The sequence below is a fragment of the Triturus cristatus genome, chromosome 11 (genome assembly GCF_964204655.1).
Source record: "Triturus cristatus chromosome 11, aTriCri1.1, whole genome shotgun sequence".
NCBI classification, from domain to species: domain Eukaryota; kingdom Metazoa; phylum Chordata; class Amphibia; order Caudata; family Salamandridae; genus Triturus; species Triturus cristatus.
The window spans coordinates 786762643-786786049 of NC_140594.1; the positions used below are offsets into that span (position 1 = coordinate 786762643).

Sequence of the window (23407 nt, forward strand, 5' to 3'; positions counted from 1 at the left end):
AATGACAAGGTGAAATGATGCATAATGTCAAGGAACACCAAAGGGCATTTAAAGAAGAGAGTAGGTGCTGTACTTTGCCTAGCAATACCTTAAGATGGCTAATGAGGCACGGATTGTGTGAGCAAAATGAAGGAGCAACTGAACCTCTGACCCTCTGGGCTGGTCACACCACCACGCACCGCGCACACTCCCCGTGGGTGTGCCCAGGCTGCCCCGATCCCGCCGCTGCCCGCAGCTGTGCTCCTGACCTCTGGTGTGGTCTCAGCCTCCGTAGCGCAGCGCCGCTTTCTCCTGCTGACTGTTTGTTTTCCCCCCTGTTGCCCGTTTCGTGACCTGTCTCCTGTGATTTGCGGTTTGTTTCCCCTCTTATTGTTGCTGTATCCTCTGTTGCCCTTTCTGTGCCCAGCCGATGTCCTCTTATTTGTTGCCCGCTGTTTTCCCTTGCTGTGCCCCCACCGTGTTTCCCGCCACCTCCCTGCTCCCTGCCGCTGCTCCCCTGCGGCCCCGCCCCCTTCCACCTAGGACCCTTCCCATTCGCCGCCCCGCTCCCGCCTCCCAGCTGCTCCTCCCTCGCTCTGCCCCCCCACTCTCCTCATATGGCAGAGTGGCAAACGTGCAGCATTGACGCGCAGCGGGCGCACCCTAAGCGCGCCGAAGGTGCACCAAAGGTAAGCCCGTCTGCGCACCTGGACCGTGCCCAGCGCCCGAACCCCTGGCCCCCGCAGACACCAGCCCCCCCGCCGGACATACAACACCACCGAACTCAACGCACTCAACACCGGCCGAACCCCGGGATGCTACCGAGCCACCCCGAGACGAACCCACGGACCCTTCAGCTGCCACTCCTGCAAGTTCACATGCATCCGGACCTGCACCGCACCCGCCAAGCCGAGCACCAGCAGCAACCACCCAAAGTACATCCTGCTCAACACTCGCTCCGTCCACAGACACGCCGTCGAACTCTGGAACCTCTTCGACACCACATCCCCAGACGTCGCATTCCTTACGGAAACCTGGATGAACGCCTCCTCAGCACCCGACATCGCCATCGCCATCCCGGACGGATACAAGATCACCCGGAGGGACCGCGGCAACCAAACTGGAGGAGGCATCGCCATCGTCCACAGGAACACCATCCGCATCACGACCAACACCAACGACACCCTGACAACCGCCGAACACCTGCACTTCCAGATCCACACCAACCCGAAGACCACCCTCAGAGGCACCCTCATCTACAGACCCCCGGGACCCCACACACAATTCAGCGAAGACATCGTCGACTTCATCACCCCGCACGTCCTCCCCTCCGCTGAATACATCCTCCTCGGGGACCTCAACTTCCACCTGGAGAACAACAACGACCGCAACACCACCACCCTGCTGGACAACCTCGGTCTCAAGCAGCTGGTGACCACCCCCACCCACTACGCCGGACACACACTCGACCCCGTCTTCTCATCCAGCAAGGACATCGTCTTCAGCCACGCCACCGGACTCCACTGGACGGACCACAGCTGCATCCACTTCAGCTTCAAAAAAACAACAGTCCACCACCACCAGCAACAGGTTGCACGCAGAAGCTGGAACAAGATCACAGCCGACCAGCTTGCTGCATCCCTGAGCCAGCACCCCCCCACCAGCTCAGCGAACCCCAGCCAGGCCGCCGACAACCTCACGAAGTGGATCAGCAGCTGCGCAGACGACCTCGCCCCATTGAGGACCCCACCTAGCAGACCCGGCAGCAAGAAATCACCCTGGTTCACCGACGAACTCAAGAGCTCCAAGAAGAACTGCCGAGCCCCCAAGAGAACCTGGCGCAGAGATCCTACACCAGACAACATGACCACCCTCAAGCTCGCCACCCGAAAACACCATCAACTGATCCACGCCACCAAGAAAACTGCATTCAAGGAACGACTGGACAACAACGCACACAACAGCAAGGAACTCTTCAACATCGTTAAAGAGCTCTCCAACCCCAACGCCGGAAACAACGACATCACCCCATCTTAAGACCTCTGCAACTCCCTCGCCTCCTACTTCCACAACAAGATCGCTGACATTCACAACAGCTTCAGCACACAACCAACGATCCCCACGACCGCACCTACGTTCCCCACCACCACCCTACGCGCCTGGACCCCGATCAGCACCGAAGACACCATCCGCACAATGAACACCATTCACTCTGGATCTCCAACCGACCCCTGCCCCCATCACGTCTTCAACAAGGCCGACGCTGTCATCGCACCCCACCTGCGGGACATCATCAACACCTCCTTCGACACCGCTACCTTCCCTGAGAGCTGGAAGCACGCCGAACTCAGCGCTCTACTCAAGAAACTGTCAGCGGACCCCACCGAACTCAAAAACTACCGCCCCATCTCGCTCCTCCCGTTTCCGGCCAAAGTCATCGAGAAGAACGTCAACAAGCAGCTGGCTGCCTTCCTCGAGACAAATGGATCCCTCGACCTCTCGCAGTCTGCTTCCGGGCCAACCACAGCACCGAGACCGCCCTCATCGCTGCCACCGATGACATCCGAGCCCTGCTCGACAACGGAGAAACAGCGGCCCTCATCCTCCTGGACCTCTCCGCGGCATTCGACACTGTCTGCCACCGCACCCTAGTGCAGCGCCTCAGCAACGTCGGAATCCAGGAGAAGGCACCGGAGTGGATCATCTCCTTCCTTGCCGGAAGGACACAGAGAGTCCGCCTTCCACCGTTCAGATCAGAAGCCACCGAAGTCATCTGCCGCGTCCCTCAGGGCTCCTCGCTCAGCCCCACCCTCTTCAATGTCTACATGAGCCCCCTTGCGGCCATCGCACGCCAACACAACCTCAACATCATCTCCTACGCCGACGACACTCAGCTGATCCTCTCCCTCACCAACGACCCCGCCACCGCCAGAGCCAACCTACACGAAGGGATGAAAGACTTAGCCGAGTGGATGACGGCCAGCCGCCTGCAACTGAACACAGACAAGACGGAAGTTCTCATCCTGGGCTCCTCTCCCTCCACCTGGGACGACTCCTGGTGGCCCCCCGCCCTGGGCAGCGCACCCAAACCGACAGACCACGCACGCAACCTGGGCTTCATCTTGGATTCCTCCCTCTCCATGACCAGACAAGTCAACGCCGTCTCCTCGTCCTGCTTCAATATCCTGCACATGCTATGCAAGATCTTCCGGTGGATCCCCACCGAGACCAGGAAGACGGTCACCCAGGCCCTCGTCACCAGCCGACTGGACTACGGCAACGCCCTCTACGCCGGAACCACCGCCAAGCTCCAGAAGAGACTCCAGCGGATCCAGAACGCCTCAGCAAGACTCATCCTCGACATCCCCCGACACAGCCACATCTCCGGACAACTGAGAGACCTGCACTGGCTCCCGGTCAACAAGAGAATCACCTTCCGTCTCCTCACCCACGCTCACAAAGCCCTAAACAACCAAGGCCCAAGATACCTCAACAGCCGCCTCAACTTCTACACTCCCACCCGCCAGCTTCGATCGACCAGCCATGCCCTCGCCGCCGTCCCCCGCATCCGAAGAGCCACAACAGGAGGAAGGTCCTTCTCCTACCTGGCCACCAAGACTTGGAACTCCCTCTCGACCCACCTCCGCCTGACCCAAGACCACCTCGCCTTCAGGAAGCAGCTCAAGACCTGGCTGTTCGAGCAGTAGCGGACCCACCCTCCCCAGCGCCTTGAGACCCTCCAGGTGAGTAGTGCGCTATATAAATGCTTTGATTGATTGATTGATTGAAGCTAGACTACTAAGAGAGAAGCTCTTTGGGAAGTCATTGAGTTGGTAATTGGAGGAAGCTGTGTGCATAGAGACATGCTATCTTAGAAGTAAGGGCACAGCTTGTTGAGCAAGCAGATGGGGCAGAGCATGTATGGCACATATCTATGAGAAATGTGGAGAAAATTAGTAGTGTTGGATATTGAGAGGGTCAAGTAGGGCACAGAGTTAAAATATCTCTGGTGCATTTTGAGGGGTAATGCATAGTGACTGATTGCCTGCTGCTGCTTGGATGAGCTATGGAGAAACAGTATATTGCGAATGAAGGGCAAATAGGATGTCATTGAAAGGATAGGCAGTTACAGTCTGGGTACACTGCGGGCTGCCTGGGGCACTTAGTCAATTTGGATTGGGAAAGAAACTTTGAAGGGAGGAAGAATAAAGAGCACACATCTAGGACTCTGAAGGTAGGCTGTTGGCACCTACCGAATTAAGGCATAAATTATTGGCACACAGGGGGACAGATAGAGTGGTTTCCAAGGGACGATTGGTCACTGCGGCACAGTACAGAGGCAATTCATGCTTGGGAAGAGGGAGCAATGGATTGGATTGGAATACCTGGGGTGACAAGCTGTGGAGAGGTATTAAAATGTCACATCTGAGGGGGCTGCAGAAAGATATACGGATGGGCACAAAAAGATGGAAATTGAATGCAGGGGGATGGGGTGGTGGCTTTTCAAATATGGGGAATGGGCAGCCACAGGTAATACCAAATATCTCCTGGGGTCACAATATTGTCTAGAGGTATTATGCAGGGTTCTCTTGGATATAAACACAATAGGAGACTAGTGTAACTGGGTTCACAGATGGAGGGGAGCTGGATAAATAATAGGGGGAGCAAATAACAGCAGAAGCACAGCTCGTGTGCCACTTCAACGGGGTGGTTAGGGCTAAGGTGCACAGATAGAGAAGAGCATTAGGGGTAAGGTTTGGCATTGAGATAACAAGCTGTGATTTAGTACCCACAGAGAACAGATTGACGGTGGCAACTCGGTAACTGATGCAACTGGGACAGGGGCTAAAAGAAGTATAACATTTTGGAAACTGGGGAGAAACAAAATAGAATGGAAGCATCAGGAGTGCACAATGGAGGGTATGCTGAGCATATGTTTATGGGGAAACAATGTCTGGGTACATATGAATTTGAGATACATTACATTAGGGGGGCTGAGGACTAGTTAGGGAGCACTGGAGCACTGGGGATTAACATACGAGGGCATTTTTGCCTGGTAAAGGAATAATCAGATTGTAGTTAACTAAGGAAACAGAAGCTAATTGCCACTAAAAGGTGCAAAAGGGGGACAAAATGTACAATTATTGGCAAGATAGGATTGACTGAAGTCACATAGAAGTGCCAAGTGTTGGTGGAGTGCAATACTTGTAGCACTTGCAGAGGGCAGTTGGAACTGGGGCCATAGAGGATGCTAGGAGGCAGGGGAGTACTGAAGGGTGCAGTGAAAGTGTAAGTAGGCTTTGGGCACAGAGCTATATTAGCAGTCTGTGGGCCTAAAGAGGTGCAAAATTTAAGGCAACCAAGGGCCATAAAGTTGGACAGTTAAAGTTGTGAATTGGCAATGGTGACACAGTATTTGAAGCACTTGGATGGAGCAGGACTGAACAGAGGGAGCACCACCTGAGAAGTAACTCAGGGGCACAGGGCAGCTCGGAGGTACAGAGATTTGCAACTCATGCAACTTCTGCCGGGGGGTAAGACACCATGGGGCAAGAAAAGAGGGCATTTTTTAAATAATGGGAGGTTGTGCCTGTGGAAAATTATTCAAAGCTACAGACGAGTTGGTTGATATTGTGGCTGTGGGAGAGAGACTTTTCATTGGGATAACAGGGAGGACACTAAAGCAGTATCAGTCTGGGGGCACTAAGAGATGCAACAGAGTGAATTTGAGAGTACAATTGGCAATTGAATCTATGTCCTTAAATAGATATGATACTATCAAAAATAACAGGAAGCCTGGTGATCCTTTAATGGATCTCTTACAAAGGATAGAGATTTTCTAACCATTTCCAGCTACCTTAAAGTTAACAAGAACAGACATTCTAGATGTGTTCGGGGATGTGCAGGTGGTGGATTTTTAGGTGAAAGTTTATCAGTTTTTGTGGGGTATATTTTGGCAGACTCTCCATCATCATTGCTGAAGCAACAGTACAACCCCAGGAACAAAGGGTCATCCAAATCATTAGGCCACATTTATAATGACAAGGTTAGGGGAGACGCATCGCAAAGCACTCGGGGAACGGCTGACCCTGCAACCATCGCACCACAAGCCCCAGGAGCCTGAGGGGCAGTGACAGCATCAGCGGGCATGCCCCCGTCTTACTGGGAGTCTTGAAATTGAACCTCACGTCTCCCGCTCCGCGGGAGACGCATTGCAAAGCACTCGGGGAACGGCTGACCCTGCAACCATCGCACCACAAGCCCCAGGAGCCTGAGGGGCAGCGACAGCATCGGCGGGCACGCCCCCTTCTTACCAGGGGTCTTGAAATTGAACCTCGCGTCTCCCGCTCCGTGGGAGACGCATCGCAAAGCACTCGGGGAACAGCTGACCCTGCAACCATCGCACCACAAGCCCCAGGAGCCTGAGGGGCAGCGACAGCATCGGCGGGTACGCCCCCTGAGTTCACGAGCTATATCTACAGGCCCCACATCCCGCAACGCGGGACGCGCGCGGGGCGAAGCCTGGGCAAAGGGCGGGCCGTCTGCGGCTGTAAAGGGTCGAAGGAGGTCGGGTCAGGCCACCCCCCAAATCTTCAGAATGCGTAAGCGTAAACAAGCAGTGACTATGGAGGGGAGTGGGAAGAAAGCGAAGATTGCCAGAAAATCGGACTGTATAATCTCTTATTTGTCTTCTGCTGTTGGGGTGTTATCCAAAGAAATTGCTAATGCTGAACAAGAACTTGGCCTGGTACCCTCCATTTCGCCCTGCGATACCACCGAATGTGTGGCAGTACCCAGCATACCTCTGGAACCTGTGGTGGTTGTGTCTAATCTACCCATAGTAAGCGACCCTGATATTTTGACTAAGGGTGTGGTAGACCAATGGGGGCTACAGGCCCATGGTAACGCTGGTCCTGCAAGGATCTGCAAGAAGAAGATTCTGAAGCGGCCTAAAACCCCCAAAGCTCCACTGCCCACTGAGGGGCCCTTAGGGATCCTTACGGCGGACCTACTAGAAGACATAATCACCTCACGATTAGAACCCTTATTGTTGGGCATCGCTAAAGACATTGTTGAGACTTTGAATGCCTGTGTGGCTGACCTGCTTAACAAATATACCAAAATTGTAGCCTCTATTAAAGAGCTTAGTTTACACCAAGTGGGGGCCAGTCAGGCCATGCTTAGCCCACATAGGCCAGAGGGGGGTATGGGAGTATCTTCTGGGCCAATGATTCAATCACGTTCTCATGGGATCAGTAGTACCCCTGGTACGGCGAAGAGTACACACCCACCCTTTTCCACTGCGCAGCGGCTAACAGACAACCATACTTCTGGTAATATACCGCGAGCGGCTAGTAATGATGCAGCCCAGCCCCTGGGCCAGAGTGTGAGGCAGGCTAGGGGTAGTCCGGTTACCCTTGACCTTCCCCCGGAATCGGACCCATTGGTGGCTGTCTTCGTGGGGGTCCCTCCGCTCAGTGAGGGAGTGATGGAATCCACGCCCGACTTACTGAGGGCAACTAGATCCTGGTGCACAGCCTCCAGTTGTGGAGGACTGGACATTTCCCCCAATATTATTATGGCGAGAAGGGTGGGGTGGGTTGGGCGGTGGCCGAAGTGGCTTGTGGGTGATTGTGTAATAGTTAATTTTAATAGGGCGGACATTGCAGACAGATTGTTTTGGGATGGGTCTGAGGTAGGGCATAGGGGAATTAGACCAGTCCCCCTAGGGTTTTTCTATCCACCCCCAACCAAATTCTTATCTGGTGTACACAGTCATCTGGCAGAAGCTTGCGCTGTTAAACCTCCCCCCCCCCCACCCCCGAGGCAACATCCTCCACATAGTCAGCACTATATGGTGGGGTGTCAAACATCTGGGGTACGGTTAAGGCCCGGAGACCGTCAGTTTCCAAATAATGTTTCTCCGCCCCACTCCTCCAATCTGTTTTTGAACAACTATTATACCCCACTGTCAAATCTGGAAGCTAATGACTGACTGACAGTCACGGTTCAGCCTGCTGAATCCTGCCTTGAAAACCTTGCTGGTGGGGCTAGTTGTAAATTAATTAGTTGGAATCTGGCCGGGATCAGATCCAAGAGAGCGGATGCATCCTGGCTCGATTTCCTAGGTAAACATGACATTATTGCCATGCAGGAAACATGGGACCCTACAAGTAACTTCTATATGGATGGTTACTCTAGCTATGTGGTACCGGCAGCTTTGGGAGGAGTGGGACGAGTGAAAGGGGGTCTAATATTCCTTTTTTCACTTCATTTGAAGGGTATATTCACTCGTATGGACTCTGGTTCGAATTATTTTCTATGTGTCGAATGGTTCGTCTCCCATTCCCTGAAAATTCTATTGATTAACTTTTATAATTCCAGGGACTGTGTTGATTCTAATCAACATGTGGTCGCTCTGCAAAATTTTATTTTAGAATACAGTCAAAAACAAAACACTGGTTTCGAGGTCGTCCTCATGGGCGATTTTAATGTACATCCCTGTGCTGGTGAGTGTTATGCGAGGGCCCATGAAGCGCCTGAGGGGCCTTCAGGCGCTGTGGACCCCCATTTTGAGCATACCAAGCAGGGGGAGGCCCTAGAGGATTTCCTTGCCACTACTAACATTTTTGAGTTTAATTTTATAGAGGTGGGGGGGAGGGCTATTACGTACAAAGGTTCTACTTTGGGGCAGTGATAGATTATATTTTTATGTCTTCTGGCGCCTTAGCTAGGGCCAGAGCTTATAAAGTCGTCCCGTCTGCCCATAGCAATAACAACCCTGTATATCTGGAGTTGGTTTTGCCTGAGAGCTTGGGTGGTTTGCGCCATGATTGCCAAAGAGATCTTCCCCTTATCACGAAAGACCAGGGTCGTAGGGTCAAATGGGCGGAGGTGGTCCCTGCAATTTTTCTGGAGGAGCTTTGTGCTAAAATTGATGGGCCTTGGACCATCTGCCTTAACGATAACTCGCCTTCGGAGGAGGTGATTAGGGCCTTTGAGGCTATTTGTTCCCAGATCTCTAGGGATCTGACTTCCTCCAATATCCGCCGAGCTAGCAATCCCACAAGACGGTTTGATGGGAGTTGCTCTAGGGCCAATAGGACCCTGCATCAAGCACTAAAAACTAGTCCTAGGGATAGAGGGGCAATTGCAGTGGCGAGAGGGGCTTATAAAGAGGCTATTGCCAAAAGGAAAAAGGCAATAAAATCAGAAGCTTGGGACAATCTTCTTTCTATCAATGTCCTACGGGACAGTGGTAAGTTCTGGGCAACAATTAACCACCCTTTTTTCTCGTACACCGAGGGCACTGTCCTGGACTGTGTAATCCCGGATTCGCAATGGTTTGACCACTTTAGTATTATGTATGGTGTAAATTAATAATTTAATTACCGGGACTTAATTTGATACAGAAACATAATAAAAATAGCTCAGTAAATAAGAGGCAGAATCCGTGGTATTAGAGGTTCGGAATGGGCTTTTATTCCAATGGACGATTCGAATCGGTTGCTCCAAGTTCCATCACCACGAAGGTTCAGGAAGTGAAGTACATACTTTATTGATAATTAATCACTTTTATACAATAGGCATTACAGTGAAGCAAATGCAAGAGGCGTAACAATTGATAGTGTAGATAAGAGATACATACATAGCAAAAATAGGCGTAACTGGGTGTGACTAAAGAACGTCATCAGGTGTGATGTCATAATAGGGTGGTTCCATGAAAGAATTTCGCAATGTCAGCAGAAATACTTGGCAGAAATGCGCGCGCAGCAACATGACGTGTGATTGACGTGCAACTAGGGGGTGAAGGGGACTTGACATTTAGCTCTACATGTGGCGACAGAAGTCTGGAGGGTCAAGTCAACCTAATCCCAAATCATATCTAACATCCTATGTTTAAAGAACTATGTTATCCAAAAGAGAGGTCTCTTAGAGTAGAATCTTATTCTATACTGACTATACTGACTGTTAGTGCGTGTACAAGCGTCTAAGTGTCTACACTAGATGCGAGGGCGGAAATCTTCCATAATAATAGGGCTATGAATTACTTGCATAAAGACAGAGAAGCCGGGCCTTTGCTCGGTAGCTGGAAGAATGTTTACTTAAACTACTAGACAGGAATGCATTGGGCAGGGAGCGGAGCAGATAATTTCGAAGGTGAAATACAGTTTTTGGCAGGCAACAGGCTGATGTCAGGCTTCGTGGGCCGCGCAGGGAATGAGACAAAGTTCATGGTCACAGATGCAGGCTCAGACTGGAGCTTTCAGAGGCAGAAGGCAAGAAAAGCTTGATGACAGAATCAGGGCCTACTTGCCTGGACTGTAAAATGGCATAAGTGAACCATATAAAGCCGATGGCCTTTCATACTTAGGAATGGAATATCCGGCCTATTCATGGCGGATCTGAAAGAGGACATGTTGACGGTGGACGCACATGTGTTTGCGTCTTCATAACTGGAACTAGAGGGAACATACATGTACTTGTGATTCATACATGAAACCGTTGGGGTCCAAGATAGGGGACATAACTGATCATAAAAATCCATATTTCCACATTCCCTCCTTGTCCCCTACTTGCCCATCAAGAGATATCAATCTTCATTAATCCATTGATCTGTTCATATAGCATCATTTGTTCTTCTTTTTTCTTCTGGGATGAATGAAATCTTGGTGGTGGAATACACGATGTGGCACACAGACCACAGATCGCTGGTCCACATTGTAGACATAGACAGCAACTGAATAGTATGAGAAGGCCAATACCTAGGAAGGATAGGACCTTCCATCCAAAGGTAGATAATACACTCCAAAACCAACCGGACCAAGTCCAGGTGCCTGGGTTCTGGTGTATCTGGCTTACAATCTTATGAAGGCGAGTTATGGCTTTATATACAGATGGCGAATTTTCTGGTATGAAAATGCAACAACTTGATCCGATGACCCTACAAGCTCCGCCCCTATCGGCCAGGATGACGTCAAGGACAAGACGATTTTGAAGCACAACAATCCGCATAGCAGACTGCTCTTCTGTTAAATTGCCTAAGGCGGAAATAGTTTTGTTCACTACTGCTTCAAGGGTTCTAGTTAATCTACGTATCAGCTTACTATTAGTAACTGTACCTATATAGGGAAAGAGACCTTTATTGAAATCTGTGTATTTTTCCCATGCTGTTTCAGTGTAATCGACTATTGGGAGATCTCTCCTTACTCTATTATATACTAAATGAGTATTTCTGTGATAATCAGGAGGAGCTAGGAAAACAGGTGGCAAAAGAAATCCAATGTAGCAGGTACCATCCCAATCTAGAGGCAAACGTACATATGCCGTCTGACCACATATGAAATAGGAATGGCGGGAAGCTCTAAATGTAGACTTGCCTTGATCACTAAATTCTACTACAGTGGTGCATCTACTATGGCCCATATGTATGGAACCATTCTTTCTTACACATAATTCACCTTTTACTGGAAATATTGACATAGCGGGCAAAATTGGAGTAGCTTCGGATTCGACATTTAGGATCATAAGATTAAGCGTAAAATTACCTAATCCATACACTTCATTTTCTAGATCAGTTCCTGTTCTCCTGGGAAGTCCCTCCTTGTTAGGGTAGCAGACTTTAAGTAAAACTAAGTTCAAATTTCCCCATACCCAGTTATCTTGATAAACTGCAGAATTCGAATCTAGGGAATTAATTAAACTAAACCATGCTCCACAGGAGCCGTTGTGTGTGAACGGGTATGGAAAGAGAGGTAGAATTCCTTTATAATTCTGATAGGGAGGGAGTCGGCCACATATCCAACAATTTGTAGCATTGCTAACCTGATGGGAATGATGTAACATACTAATAAACGTGTTATTGCGCAGCGCAAATCTATAAGACAACTCAAGCGGAGGTAATTCACTAAAAGAATGTTCAGCAGTAATATTATAAACATGTCTAGAAATAGGATAATATATGAGCAACAATATACTTGCAGTAATTATTAAAAGACTTAAGAAAAACAAAATTAATAACGTCACTGTGCAATGACTACGCAGTGATTTACAGTACGCATGTCGTTTCAACATTTTTCGGGGTTGTTCTCTATTCAGGTCTAAGGGGTACATGTCAGAGACAATTCAACCGCTTCACCTTGGAGAGGACTTAAACAATCAAATTGCTTGACTGATTAGACCTGAGTTTTAGTTTATAATGTTCGTGATTACTCGTTTCAACCAAAGGAAGTTTTGAGTCAATGGGGGAAGACACACGAGGTGTGGTATTTACATCCGATGGTAGTCCATGAAATTTCTTGATATGACTTGAATGTATCCAGCCTTTCCTGCCCTCGATCTTCACGGCTGTCCTTGTGGTGAGCAAGACCAGTTGCGGCGACCTCCACCTAGGATCCAGCTGAGTCTTCCGATCGAAGTTCCTCACTAAGACCAGGTCCCCCGGGACTACGTCATGGGGTTTCACCTCAGTGTTGTCAGGAAAAGCTGCAGCTACCTGTGAACGACAAGATTGTAGTGCAGACATCAAGGAAGCCAAGTAATCTGTCAGCATATTACAGTCAATATCAGTTATTTTGCGTGGTATGGGCGTCCCCCACATATTTGGTGGTCTGCCAAAGATCACCTCATACGGGGATAGCCCTGTTCGAGAGTGTGCTACCATTCTCATGTAAAAGAGTGCAACTGGTAACGCTATTACCCAGTCGACACCTTTCTCTCTGCATATTTTGGACAATCTGATTTTCAGGATCTGATTATGTCTTTCTACGAGACCTGCTGCCTCGGGGTGTCGGACACAGTGGAATTTCCACTGATAGCCTAACAAAAGTGAAACGTGTTTCATTAGTTCGGATGAGAACGGCTGGCCGTTATCTGAGTAGACAACACGTGGTAAACCGTATCGTGGGAAGAATTCTCGAACCAACTGTTTGGCAGTAGTCGGGGCAGTGTAATCTGAAACCGGGTATGCCTCTGTCCAACGGGAAAGAGCACAGACAACTACGAGAACATATTTGAATCCTCGACATCGTTCCATCTGGATATAATCCATCTGGAGGACTTCAAAAGGGTGATCAGGAGGCTGAAATCCACCCTGTTCTACGGGAACGCTTTTTCCTGGGTTGAACTGACAACAGATCATACAGGTACGAACTTTTTGTTTAGCTGCTGCTCGTAAATGTTTATTGAACCAAATGTGTTGAATGCTATCTAGCATAGCTTTTTCTCCTAGATGCGCTGGACTATGTATAGTGTTAATTATAACTTGGACCATTGAATCAGGAAGGAACCACACAGATTTTTCCTTAGTCATCCATCCTTGATCCGTTTGGATCCCTCCTAATTCAGTCCATTTCCTTATTTCATCTGGTGTAGCATGTGTCTGTATGTCAATTACGTCAAGAGTAGGATCTTTAATCGTCATACAATGTGTTGGCGTCAGGACTATTGTCTTTGTCATGTCGGATGTTTGAGTTTGAGCAGTCTGTTTAGCTGTTCTGTCAGCTAGATCATTGCCTTGGGAAATGATATCAGTAACTTTCGTATGAGCTTTACATTTCATAATTGATATTGCAGTGGGTAGATGTATTGCCTCTAATAAGGCATGGATGAGGGGTCCGTGCTGAATGTGGGCACCGTGAGAAGTTAAATAACCTCTCTCTCGCCACAGCACGCCGAAGTCATGTACAACTCCGAATGCATAACGTGAATCAGTATATATGTTGACTTTTTTATTTGTGGCTTGAATACAGGCTTGTGTCAGAGCGATGAGCTCTGCGGCTTGAGCTGACAAGGTATTTATGCAATTTCTTTCAATGATTTCAGTATCTGTTGTGACTGCGTAAGCGGCCACTAACTCTCCTGTACTTGTTCTCATACATGAACCATCTACATACAACGTCAGGTCTGGGTTTGACAATGGGACATCTGTCAAGTCTTGTCTGGGTTTCGTCGTGATTGTAATAACTTCAATACAGTCATGAACTAGTGGGTCTGTTCCGATTACAGGTAAAAGTGTGGCAGGATTCAATGTGTTACAACGTCTGATTTCTATATGTGGCTGAAACAATGTTAATTCATACCCTGTAAGTCGCGCTATAGTTAAGTGTTGTGTTTGCGTTCGATTCACGAGAACCTCTACTGCATGTGGTACTTGAACTGTCAATGGATGTCCTAACACTATGGCATCGCTTTGTCTGATTGCTAAAGCTGTTGCTGCCACTGATTTTAGGCACGCAGGCAAAGCCTGAGCTACGGGATCTAATGTACTAGAAAAATAAGCACATGGTTTGTGTGATCCTGCTTGTTCCTGTGTGAGTACTGACAAGGCAGTACCTTCGCGTTCTGTAACAAAGAGTGTAAACTGTTTATTGTAACATGGTGTTGCTAAAACAGGTGCTTGGCATAATGCTTTCTTTAGGCTTTCAAAAGCTTGTGTATGTTCCTGAGTCCAAGGGAGAACAGTCGATGTGGCTGCCTCCTGTGTTGTCAATTGAATGAGTGGTTTTGCTAGAAATGCATACTGAGGGATCCACTGCCTACAATATGAAGTGAGGCCTATGAAAGCCCGCACCTCCTTTTGTGTCTTGGGTATTGGCATGTTAGCTATTAACTGAATGCGGTCGGGTGTAAGCTGCCTTCCCTCCTTGGACAGCGAGTGTCCAAGATAAACAACTCGCTGGACACAGAATTGCAGCTTAGAAGGGGACACCTTGTGCCCCTTTTCGGCTAGAAATTGTAAAACTGTCAGTGATGCTTTCTCACATTCGGGTTCGCTTCTAGCGGTGATCAGCAGATCATCGACATATTGAAGCAAGGCAGTGTTAACTGGCATGTGGATACTGTCGAGTTCTCGTTTCAGTGCTTGGCTATAGATGCTGGGGCTTTCTGTAAATCCTTGAGGTGCGCGTGAGAATTTAAAGCTACGTCCATTTAAACTAAATCCGAACAAGTATTGGCTTTCTGGATCTATTGGGACGCTGAAAAAGGCATTCTTGAGATCAATTACAGTAAAGAATGTTGCTTCGGAATCAATAGCTGTCAGTAATGACGAGATATCTGGGACCACAGGGAATTGTGGCACAATGCACTTGTTTAATTCGCGCAGATCAATAACCAATCGATATACTGGCGGGGCCTTTGGATCTGTTCGTTTAAGAATCTGAATTATCGGTGAATTACATACATTGGAGTCTGTTTCCACAACCACTCCTTGGGCAATGAGCTCGTCAATGATTTGCAGTAAAGCCACTACAGCATCTGGTGGTAACTTGTATTGTCGCATTCGTGGTAGTACCACTCCTGCCTTTAGTGTAACTCGATATGGTGTAATATTCATGCAACCAACATCAGTAGGGCCTTGTGCTCATAGATGTGTAGGTAAAGTCTGCAGTCGGGGATCCATGTCTCTAGACACATAGTGACCTTTAAAATCACGTAAAAACAATCTTACTCCTTCCGGAGAACAACATATTATAGCTCCTAGAGCTTTCAGTGTTTTTATACCTAACAAGTTTTCTGGACATGATTTAGTAAGCAATAAATCTGTAGTTCGGGTCAAAGGTCCTATCGTAAGTGGAAGAGGCTGTGATACTTCATTAACAATAGGTTTTCCTGAAAAACCAAGGGAAATATTCTGTGAGCCTGAGAGGGGTGCCCCTGGAACTTCACTACGTTTTATGGTTGTTCGACTTGCCCCTGTATCGAGTAAAAATTTTCTATCTTGGCCTAATAATTCAGCTGTCGTGTCGTGGTTTGTGTGGCAGCAACAGGCAGCGCTGGTGCAGCTGGCACAAACTGTATAGACTGTGGTGGAGCTGGCATGGACTGTGCATGCTGCGGGGCTCCTTGTTCATTCTGATCCTGTCTAAGTGGCCGTGGTCTTTCTTTTGTAATACCTGTGGCGATATTACGCTTCAGGACTGGGCAATCGTGTATATAATGACCTGGTTGTTTACAATAGTTGCATGTCCCTTTTACAGGTCCTGCTGAATCACCGGAATGTGTCGTACCCTTTTTATGTCCTTCAGCTGGAACTGTCTGGGAGACTAGCATTTTCATTTTCGTGTCTTTCATGCGTCTTTGTTCATGTTCTTGTTCCTCTCTAATTCTATTGTGATGATACTGTAACATTTGTAACATTTGTGATGGGGTGTTACCTTGCCAGGTACTCTCGAATTTTAATACTCTATTCTTCACTTGGGGTAAGGAATTTTCAACTAATTTTGTCACAAACAGATGTGGGTATGATTCGCTACTTGCTTTTATGCCACTATTTATACCAAAACATTTTTCAAATCGGGCATAGAAATCACTAGTGTCTTCATCTTGCTTTTGTTTACAGGCTGAAATTGTACCCCAGTCTTCCTTTTTCGTAGTTAATAAACGTGGCAGTACCTGTACTAGTAAACCTGGTAGTGCTTTAGTTTTATCCCCAAGCCCTGCTCCTGCAGTTCGGGCCTTTTCTTCTGCTTCTAATGCTGACCAGTCTATCTTTTGGTCTCCCACCTCCCACTCTTTTTCCTTGAGTTTTTCATAAATGCCAGCAGGCATCAATACCTTTAATATTGTCATAATGTCGGGATAGGTATACTCTCCCATGAGTAACATGTCTTTAATTTCTCGGTGGAAACCCTCTGGGTCTTTGTCATGACTGGGTACCACTTTCTTCATTTGTAACAATTCTATTTTCGATATGGGCGTATATACAAATACACGTTTAAACTCATTGTCCTCGCCTTTTATTGGGTGTACTTCTCGTAAGGGATTCTGTCTGTCCATGTAATACGTGGTTCTTTCCTTGATGGGCAGTGAGACATGTTCTGGGCATACAAAGAGAATGTACTGCTTTCTTGATTCTAGTATTTCTTTAATTAATTTAGTACCTGAACCTCTCCATCTATTTGTGAGTAATTCAGTCAATATATCAGGTAAGGGACCAGGATCTGAATGCTGACTCTGATATAGTATAAGGAGTTGTTGAATCATATAAATCCCAGCTAAACGCTGTTCATCTGGGGTGAGATTCAAAAATGTGTGTGCTACTGTATCATCACCATACTTTCCGGGACTGTCAACCCAATGAACGGCTGACCTGGCTAATTCTTGTTCATCCATAGAATCGAGAAAATGATAACCCCTTCGTTCTCGGAGTAATTTGTCAGCGGCTTGGAACGAATGCTCGGGGGACCTTATATTTATTATAGGTGTTTGGAAATTCCTGTTATTATCTGGACATATCGGACGTATCGGGTCAATAAAACATCTAGTACTATTACAAGATCTTCCTCTACCTACATAGGCTATGGTGTCTGACTGTCCTGTGGGCAGTCCTGATCCTTCCTCCTCGCTTTGTTCGAACTGGTCTACCGCTAATCTCTCTTCGTGTAGGCGTTCTATTTCTTTACGGATCTTTCGGCACATGGCTATTATACAATTTTGCTTATCATGTCTCCCTTCTGATATATTCTGACTCCATCTGGTAAGAGTTTGCATTGCTTCCGGGTCTACCCCCGGTCGGTCTTGATTTCTGATCACACAATTTATGAGGAAACGTAACAGTTCCCCCTGTATCTCCACTTTCTGGTATTCCATAGCTCTGTTAATACATTCAGAATCTCGCCCTGTTTGGACAAAATGGTATATATTATCTAGATGCACAGTCATTCCTGGTATCTTCCCTAAATACACCGCGGCTCGTCTGATACGTAATGATGCCATGATCATTTCGTCCTCTTTGCCGGGCACAGGGTCATATCTACAATCTATAAGAAGTTCTTTAAGCGTGCGGGCATTTATGAGTTTGGGGGTACGTGGATGTGCTGATTCTTGAAAGGTAAGTTTATTTACTCTGGGTGGCGTAGAAAAAATGTTGGTAGCACCTCCCGTAGCCCCATCTGGGGTATCGGGCGTGAAAGGATTCGTTGAACGCGATACAGCAACTATAGGTGTGGACACAGCTATAGAAGTAGCTGTAGGAACAGATGTAGAAACAGATGTGCTTGCCGGAACTTGTGTCAGGATTTGTTGCTGTAGAGATACAGATACTGGATCTTGGCGTTGAACCTCCCTGGCAGGCGGTCTATGTGGGGCGGGATTAGCGTACTCGGGAGCTGCGTCATCTAAATATGAGGAAAGAAAAACATCTTCTGCGGTTCTAGGATGCCCCTTAGGATGTATTTTTATTGGAAACAATGGGGGTGGCAAGTCTTTTGGTATTTCCGGAGTAGCCTTAGGTAATCCCTCGGCCAGGAGGGGATACATACCATTCATAAGGGCATTTCTTTGTCTGTCTACTTGTTCTGATTTCACTCGTGTACCTTCTTCAATTAATAGATTTTCTCGGACTTTATTTGAATTCTCTTTATATTTCTCTTCCTGTTGGAGTGCTTTTTCTGTACGTCTATGAGATTCTTTACGCCATAACTCAACGGCGTCTTTCTGTGACTGTCTGACTTTCCTTTTCCATAACTCTTCCTCTACTTTCATGATGCACTCTGCATCCCAGGTCCCAGCTGCGGGCCACCTCTGACTTTCTGGTAATTCCTTGGTGTAGTCTACCCATAAATCAAGAAATAATATAGCGTCTAAGCCATGTTTATGATACATGAAGTACCCTGGAGTGTCCCTAGGAGGAATAGGAACAGCTTCTTCGAGTACCCCTTTTCTTGTTGTGATCTGTCTTAATTTCGAAAAGAGCGGCATATTGAGAACTGATCTGATACTTGATCTTGAACAAACTTAATACAAATAAACACAATAATGAACAGTCATTCATACCACAATATGCAGAACGTATTTAAAACATTTAACATTTAACATTTAACTGAGCAACAATGATGATGACGATCTAAGGAAAACTTAATCACTAAACATAATACTCGGCATTATCTGGATTATTCTGAATTTATATACTTGATATACTAGATATACTGCTAAACAGTACAGATACACTGCTGAAACAGTGCAGACCGGATTTGTGTACCCAAACCCGTCTTGACCGGCACAACCTATGTGCACGTCAGAACGCCTCCCCAGTAATGGTACTCACCGGGTAGCTCGGAACGGAAGGCCTCGGAACGGAACTGAACTGGACCGGACTGGACTCGACTCGAAAACTTCGGACACTTCGGACACCTGGCGGGCCTCTGTATACCTCGGATCTTGCTCTCTCAGCTAGGCTCTGGTCGGGATACTTCGCACTTCTCACCGCCTCGTCTGGGTGTTGGTCGCAGCCTCAGTCGCCCCCGCTTGACCGGAGGGAGATACAGGAAATCCTGCTGGTACGCGTTGTTGTCCGTCCAGCTGTGGCAGGAGACCGGGCCTGCAACGCACCGCCGGCGCGTGAGATGAGAAAGTGTCCCTATTCGGGCGCCATTCCTGTGGTAAATAATTTAATTACCGGGACTTAATTTGATACAGAAACATAATAAAAATAGCTCAGTAAATAAGAGGCAGAATCCGTGGTATTAGAGGTTCGGAATGGGCTTTTATTCCAATGGACGATTCGAATCGGTTGCTCCAAGTTCCATCACCACGAAGGTTCAGGAAGTGAAGTACATACTTTATTGATAATTAATCACTTTTATACAATAGGCATTACAGTGAAGCAAATGCAAGAGGCGTAACAATTGATAGTGTAGATAAGAGATACATACGTAGCAAAAATAGGCGTAACTGGGTGTGACTAAAGAACGTCATCAGGTGTGATGTCATAATAGGGTGGTTCCATGAAAGAATTTCGCAATGTCAGCAGAAATACTTGGCAGAAATGCGCGCGCAGCAACATGACGTGTGATTGACGTGCAACTAGGGGGTGAAGGGGACTTGACATTTAGCTCTACATGTGGCGACAGAAGTCTGCAGGGTCAAGTCAACCTAATCCCAAATCATATCTAACATCCTATGTTTAAAGAACTATGTTATCCAAAAGAGAGGTCTCTTAGAGTAGAATCTTATTCTATACTGACTATACTGACTGTTAGTGCGTGTACAAGCGTCTAAGTGTCTACACTAGATGCGAGGGCGGAAATCTTCCATAATAATAGGGCTATGAATTACTTGCATAAAGACAGAGAAGCCGGGCCTTTGCTCGGTAGCTGGAAGAATGTTTACTTAAACTACTAGACAGGAATGCATTGGGCAGGGAGCGGAGCAGATAATTTCGAAGGTGAAATACAGTTTTTGGCAGGCAACAGGCTGATGTCAGGCTTCGTGGGCCGCGCAGGGAATGAGACAAAGTTCATGGTCACAGATGCAGGCTCAGACTGGAGCTTTCAGAGGCAGAAGGCAAGAAAAGCTTGATGACAGAATCAGGGCCTACTTGCCTGGACTGTAAAATGGCATAAGTGAACCATATAAAGCCGATGGCCTTTCATACTTAGGAATGGAATATCCGGCCTATTCATGGCGGATCTGAAAGAGGACATGTTGACGGTGGACGCACATGTGTTTGCGTCTTCATAACTGGAACTGGAGGGAACATACATGTACTTGTGATTCATACATGAAACCGTTGGGGTCCAAGATAGGGGACATAACTGATCATAAAAATCCATATTTCCACAGGTGGTTCAAGTCCCCTAAGTAGTAGCACCTTTTCAGTACCCCATTCTGTGCCCTGCTTATCTTTTGATTCTTTGGACGTGGAGAGAGCCAATAATGGACTCTGCCAGTAATAAGGCGCCGGGCCCGGATGGAGTTCCGGCAGACTTATATGGCTCCGCTCCGAACTTATGGGCAAGGATTTTAGAAAATGTTTTTAATGCTGTTTCTGGTTACAGGTTCCCTCTTTCGTGGGCTACGGTGGTAATCATCCATATCTTTAAAAAGGGCCAACGTGGAGACCCTTCCTGCTATAGACCCATCTCCCTGTTAGACTCTGCAGTAAAGATCTTGGGTAGGGTCTTACTTCATAAACTCAGGGATGCTTAAGACAGTAAGGGTATTTTGTCTAATTTGCAATATGGGTTTAGAGCCAATAGGGGGACCCTGGATCAATGTCTAAATCTCCAGCTTTTAATCAGTAAATACACGGTGGCGAAGGACGGGTCCCTTTTCATGGCTTTTATGGACCTGTCCTCTGCTTTTGATCTAGTTAATCGGTCAAAGCTATGGCCCATCATGCTGGATTTGGGTATTGACCCTCCCTTAGTAAGTTTCTTAGCAGCACTCCATCAGGACCTCTCTGCCTCAGTGAGGGTCACTCAGGATGGGAAACGCACTAAGCACTTTAGGTCAGAGAGAGGGGTGAGGCAGGGGTGTATCCTAGCCCCGCTCCTCTTTACCATTTATATTAACGGCCTGGAAAGGTCCTTGGGGATCCCGAAGGGTGGATGCGCCACGTGTAGGGGATCTAGCTATACCGGTTCTCCTATACGCGGATGACGCTGTCCTGTTGGCCCGCACTGGTGTGGGGCTCCAGAGACTGTTGGACGCCTTTGGCGCCTTTATGGCTGCCCTAGACCTGAAGGTGAATACAAAGAAATCTTATTTTATGGTGGTGGGGAAACAGGGCAAAAAGCTTAAAACTAGATCTTCATTCTGTAATGGTGAAGAGATCACTAGAGTAAAGGTTTTCTGCTATCTGGGAGTCCTCTTTGACGAAAATGGTACTTGGGGCCCGCAAATCAAGCTCAAAAGTAATTCTGTAGCCAGGTCTACCTCTGCGTTGCTGGGTTTTGCTAAAAGACTGGGGGCAAGACCAATGGAGGCGTTGCTAAAAGTTTACACTTCGAAAAGCCTGGCTATCGCCACCTATGGCGCGGCACTGTGGGGTCATGTCACGCAGGATATGATCCAAGTGGTTGAAAATAGGTTTTTGAGACATTTGCTCTCAGTCCCCCAATCGACTCCTGTTTTTCTATCCACGCGGAGGTTGGTTTGGGCTATGTCATGGATAAGTTGAAGATGGCCCCATTGTTGTGCTGGGTGAAAACCTGGTTAAATCAGGAAATCACTCTTAACCATCTGATCCTTAACGATATCTTAGCCATGGACTATGCTAAAAGAATACCCTGGCTGGAGTACGTCAGAGCGGCGTTCTCCCGTCTTGGGCGACCTGAGCTCTTTTCATCCCCATTACATATTGTCAAGGCAGATATAGCCTGGATTAAACAGTCTTTTATTGATAGGGCTAAATTGGATTGTGAAGAGAGAGAACTTTTAAAACCATGTGTCAGAGCGCATTTTATGCTCCTCTTATCTCCCACGATGGAACCCTATTTAAGCATTGTTTCCAATCCACACCATAGATTCTTATTGTTGAGATTTAGATTTAATCTGATCCAGTATTCACTTGGTTTCTATCCGTCCTGGGGCAAACCAGAATGTAGTAGGCCATACCACTGTGATGACTTTTCATCCCAAGATACTTTGCACTTTATTATGTTTTGCGAGTTTTACTCTGCATGCCGGAAAAAATATCTGTTCCCAATCTTGAAGGACGCCGGCTTTTTACAAGTTAGACCTGCCTTGTTATTCGTTCAGCAGTTGAGCAGTACTCGTATTATATTTAGTGTGGCAAATTTTCTGGTGGCAGCTGTGCGCTGCAAATCTAAAACTTTTCCCAATTTGTGCAATTCTTGAGAAACCTTCTAATGTTCATTTTTTAGGTATGGCATCTTTTAACTTTGTGGATTTGCTGTAAATATGATGGTATATTTTATGTCCTTGATTGCCTTTTTTACTATTGTATGAAATTTGTACTTTTATGATTTTAATTAATCGAATAAAGTGTTTTTGACTGACTGACTGACTGACTGACTGACTGACAAGGTTAGTTAGATTCTACCTAAAACTCCTGTGCATTGTCTAGGAGTAGAAAATGGAGTTTAATGCTGCAAACCCTATGCAATACCAAAAGAACACCACAAACCCCCTATCTCTCACTACCTTAATAGAGCTGCCAACTTGGAGAACTGGGTTCAATTCTCGGTGTTGATTCAACATCCTGTGAACCTGGCAAATCATTAAGTCTCCCCAGTGTCATTCAAAAGTGGTTTAAGTTGTGGATAGATGCCTGTGCCTTCTTTTTTAAGTGTTGCGAGAGGAATAATTTCCAAGACCCCTATTTTTTTGTTGGCAAAATATGTTGCTTTAATGACTATGTTCGAAAAGTGAAATCACACAAGAAAAACAGCCGACACGTGTTTTGCCTGGTGGACAGTTACCCGAGGCTTTCTCAAGGCAGAAAGTCCAGTTAACGGTTCTAAATCCGAAAAAAGTAACAAGGGCAACGTTTTCTCTGCGGTCACAGGAACAAAAGTGGTGTTCTGTAGGTTTCCTAGATCTTTTGGCCCCTGTGCCACTACACCTGCTCCACCATTCAATTCATGAACCCTAGTGCCTGCAAGGCAACTGTACTTGAGAGTGCTTGTTTTGTAGTTAAATATAGCAATAATTGGAATGGCTCTCATCAAGAGAGTGCGAG

The 23407-nt window shown here is 47.1% G+C and overlaps 1 protein-coding gene across 3 annotated transcripts in view; it reads right to left on the reverse strand.

Annotated features, from left to right (window-relative positions):
- The window catches only part of LOC146785442 (thiamine transporter 2-like), a 383376-nt gene that overhangs the window by 272289 nt on the left and 87680 nt on the right, over positions 1-23407 (reverse strand). Inside the window, exon 1 of one of the 3 annotated variants that reach the window (XM_085634502.1) lies at positions 19028-19356. The exons of the other annotated variants lie outside the window; for them this stretch is intronic. The gene's annotated coding sequence lies outside the window, so the exon portion shown is untranslated. Of the gene's footprint in view, positions 1-19027; positions 19357-23407 lie in introns of those variants that run through there. 3 annotated transcript variants of the gene reach the window in all.